Genomic DNA, 5,127 nt, shown 5'->3' with positions numbered 1-5,127 from the left:
CTTTGTGGCACTTGTGAATGTGAAGCAACACTCCTGATGATGACAGGTGGCTGCAATCTTCTAAAAATCCGTATGGCAAACGGAGAGACAAAGGTGCTGAAAAATAAGAAGACGTGCGCCTAATAGTGTAGTATTTAAATAAAAAGCTGATAGTGCTTGATAGTGCTCAATATAATAAATGTGCGTACCAAACAATAACTTTAAAAAAATCTAATCATCCAAGCTAGGAATAAAACTGAGATACTTCAAAGAAAGGATTTGATGCAATATAAAGTTAAAAAAGAGAAAGGGGATTTGGTTCCCTTTGTAACACAATTTAACACTGATGACAAAAGAATCAAACAGGTGATGAATAAACACTGGGATATTTTAAAATTAGACCCGATTTTGAAGGGTATTCTGCCTGAGAACTTTACAATTTAATTCAGGAAAGCAAAAAAAATTTGAAAGATATGTTAGCACCCAGTCTGTTAAAGGAAAAAGATCAACAAAGTAATTTCTTCAACAAATGTGTGGGTTCTTTTAAATGTGGGAGATGTAATATGTGTAAATACCTTCATCCTAATAGAAAGATGTTCTCGAATTTTAATGGTTCTGCTACTTTTTCAATCAAACATTTTATCAATTATAATACGTGTTCGGTAATTTATCTATTAGAATGCACATGCGGTTTAAAATACGTTGGCAAGACAAAGAGGAATTTAAAACTCCGTATTCAAGAGCATGTGAGGAATATTAAAAACAAGGTGGAAAGTCACTCTATTTCAAGACATTTTAAGTTACATCATGACTCCAACCCAGAATTCTTCACATTTAAAGGAATTGAGTTGGTTAGCTTGGGACCTAGGGGAGGGGATTTAGCTGTTAAATTATCACAGAGAGAAATGTATTGGATATTTGAGCTTAATACTATGTTGCCTAACGGTCTAAATGATTATTATGAACTAGCTCCATTTCTATAATGTGACTACACCTATATTACTCATGACTTTTGAACTTATCCTCGTTTATTCAATATTTTAAATCATCCCCCTTTTTTCCAATTTTTAATTATCCTTTTTATTTGCATCTCTTCCTTTTATTAACATTACGGTTTTAATCTATTTTTTATCCTTGTGATTGTTTTTATCCTACAGTAAAAGTTTTTAATTGAGCTTTTTAACATGTAGGTATGCTCTGTACTGGTTATATGCAGTTTGATGTTATTATTTAGTGATATTGTTAAAAAAGATGGCTGCCGGTTTTTCATTTATGTATTTCACCTAATAATGGTGGATGATGTTATATAGTTGCCGTTTTGGGATTTACACACCATTAAAATGGCCGCCATGAGCAATTTATAAGGCTGAACGAGTGCCGCTATTTGTCATACTGTAAGTGGAGTTAATCCCTACCCCACGCAAGATGGCCGGGGCTTAGGTATTCATCAAGCCTCCACTAGTATGGCGATGAAACCCGAAAGTGCGCGGTCGCGAGTCCGGGACAAGAGGATAATACACCATCCTCTACCAAGATGGCGCCTAAACCGGAAGTGTGTTGCCACACTTCCGGTGTACGGATTACAATTTATTGGATCAAATAAGGACTTAGAAGCCTAAGGTTTATGTGGATCTAAGGCAGATATGCAGGTGCCGCAGGTCTATTGAAATAAATACTATGGATAGAAGCGGTGTGTTGTTTATTAGTGAATGGGATAGATGACGCAGGTTGATGACATCATCAAGATAGCCGCCGCGAAACGGAACACGCGCAGACGGCGTTTCTAATGATTCCTATGTGAAATTTGGGCACACCCCTATTAAGGGGTATATAAGGAGGCACTCCACCATCTGGGCACTACCCTTGAGGAAGTCCAATTAGGACGAAACGCGTTGGGCCAGAACTGGTTCTCCTGTACTTCCAACAGAGTGGACTCTATTCTGCTTTATACTTAAGATAAGCAAATTCTACATTTTTTATTTCTGTTATTGATGTTTGTCTGGATAATAAAATTATTTACGGAGGTTTATCTCCTTGTATGATTCAAGGCTGGCTACCCCGGATATATGAATTAGAAGGTGACTTCTGGCAGTTTACAGCACATGAAGAAGCCTTGTGTTATATGCATTACATTTTGCTCTATCTGGTACGCAGAAATTATTATTATTTTTCCACTCTAATAGTTAAAGAAAATACTACACTATATCTTGTTTATGGGCTTGGCGTGAGCCCTTTTATTTAAAGGTCCTTATAAGAGGGTACCCGTCCTTGGATTGATATCCGGAATCTATTGGCAGTTTTGTTTCCTGACCATAGGAAGTTGACCTGGACATCAGATAAGCTCTATTTAAAGTTATTGTTTGGTACGCACATTTATTATATTGAGCACTATCAGCTTTTTATTTAAATACTACACTATTAGGCGCACGTCTTCTTATTTTTCAGCATATATATATATATATTTATATAAAGTGATGCATCTTGCTCCAGCGACACCTACGTTAATATATGCACAGTTACTACAGTGTTACTATATATATATATATATATATATATATATATCCAAATATATATATAATCCTGTAATAAATATATATGTAGCCAACTGTGTATACACACATATACTGTATGTTTGACAGGATTGTATGTGTATATATATATATATATATATATATATATAATTATATAAATATATACACACACTGGGTGATAAACAAGACGGTAGGACAGGGGGATGACTGGACAGAGGAAGATAGGAGGAAAGGGGGGAAAAATAGGGTGAGGTGGGAGGAGAGTGGGATAAACAGAGGGAGATGGGAGGAGAGGGGAAAGAACATGGTGAGACAGAAGGATAGGGGGAAGAACAGAGGGAGAGGGGAGGTGGGGGAACACAAGAGTAAAACTCCTTCACAATAAGTAGTGACTCAGCAAATAAATAAATATATAGATAGCAGCATTGTCTAACAGAGCTAAAGTTAAACATCCCCAGACTGGGAAGTCTCCCACGGTAGAGCACAGGGGAGGTAGAGTTGTCCGGAGGGAGGGGGGGGAAATCGGATTATGCTGGCTACACTGTGCAGGGGAGGGGGGGCTGGCAGCACTCACACTGGCTGGCTACAGAAGCACAGGCTGCAGTGGAGGGGGGGTTGGTGGTAGTAGGCTGACAATCAGCGCATGCAGCGGTGGAGGGGGGTGGCGGCTACAATGGTGGAGGGAGGCAACACCACTGTGACTGCAGCGCCGGCTGAGGGAGACGGGAGGTTCGGAGTGGGCTGGGCATTCTGCGGAGAGGAAGGCTGGCTACAATGGGGGGAGGGAGGAGAGCCGCAGCAGAGGAGACTGGCTTAGTAACTTACTGTGTCCTCGGGCTGCCAGCTGAAGGACCATGCTACTGCTGATATACTTACTGTGTAAGTGTGTGACTTCTCCTCTGTCCGGTGCCAGCTGCAGCAGGTTATCCCCAGGGCTGGATTTCAGAGGGGGAGGCGGCACGGGCCCCTTAGAACCCAACTGGCCCTAGGTGGGTGCCTAGGTTTCTTCATTGTAAATCCGGCCCTGGTCACTTTATATTTATTATCTTTTCATTGCACTTTACATTTCAGAATTGTGAATGACAAGTTTATACAAAACATAAATCTAAACTCTTATTTATTTAAGTTATCACTGCAAATACAGTATACTGTATCACTGATATAGTATATGGCAGTAGTACATGTTTATAAATATACCAGATATTTACTTGATGGTTGAAGTGCCTGGCTCTGGCACAGCTCGGGCATACTTCCCTACTGTCCTACTTTCGGCGGGACAGTCCCGCTTTTCAGTGACTGTCCCACAGTCCCACTCTGACTTCCTCATTATTATTGTGGCACTGCAATGGGTCCTGCTGCAACTGCGATTAATATATTTTTCTTGCTGACAAGAGAAGACTAGGCTTTTTTTTACTGTCAGCTGCCCTGATAACCTCTTTAATAAAGTCTGCATCTCCCTCAAGAGCTGGGCACGTGTATATGAGAGTGTGCGGCACTTATGATCAGACGCTGACTTATGATTGGCTTACACTAGAAGCACTGTCATGTGACCACATATGGAAACATAAATGTTGTAGGCAGTCCTGTATTTCACAAAGGGCAATCTTTAAACAAAATAAAGAGTTTTGATATGTATGCAAGAGTTTTGATATGTATGTGTATATTATTACTATGAGGCATATTCAATTGGATGCGAGGTTTAGCGAGGTAAAACACCTTGCGCCCAATTTTGGAATACCACGGGTATGCTCTCTCCCGATACCTGCAGTATCCAATTAAAAAAAAGTAATTTCTGGGTTTTCAGCTCTGAAAACTCTGTGCCGTGGTGGTCTCCATGGCTCCTAGTGGCCTCCCCTCTGTCTTCTCACTGGAGAGGGGGCTGCTGGGAGGCTCCAGGGGCTGGAGGGAGGGGCAAGGGCTGCTGGGAGATGTAGTTCTCCCAGCACCCATTTTGGGGGGGCCACACGGACCCTGGGACACACACATATACCGTGGGTCACACACACTCACTCATACACACTCACACTGACATACACCGCTGCTGCAGTAGTCCGGGAGCCGATGCTGGATGAACAAGACAGCACTTCGGAAGGTGAGTAATTACTGACTAATTAAACTAATTAGAAACTTCCAATTGCTTAATTAGTCCACATGGGGGGTCCGCCGGGGTGCCAGAGCAAGTCCCGCTGATTCTTCCTAAAATTATCAATTTTAAGAAAAAATCACACTTGCTCGGGAGGTGCGAGAACTATAATCTCCCAGCGAGTAAAAATAGAAAAAATCTGCACCTACTATATTTGAATAGCAAAAAAACAGCACCTGCAGGAAAAACCTTGCAGGTGCATTTTTTTGCTATTCTCACACCCAATTGAATATGCCTCTATGAATAGTATTAATTAATATTTTTACTGCACTTGGCACTCAGTAGGTAGTAGGATACAGGAATACAAATCTTCATGTCACTTGAATGCCCAGGTCTTTATGTGATTTTTTGCTGTAATAAACCCCTCAGTTAATGATCTATAATATATGGTAGATATTGACATGTTCTTTTATGTCTCCATTAGGAACCAGAAGTGCTCAGTCATCCTGCCATAGAGCCTCTGAAACCATCCAG

This window comes from Taudactylus pleione, unplaced genomic scaffold, assembly GCF_031769625.1.
Source record: "Taudactylus pleione unplaced genomic scaffold, aTauple2 ptg000386l, whole genome shotgun sequence".
Lineage (NCBI taxonomy): Eukaryota > Metazoa > Chordata > Amphibia > Anura > Myobatrachidae > Taudactylus > Taudactylus pleione.
This window is presented reverse-complemented; position numbering follows the sequence as displayed.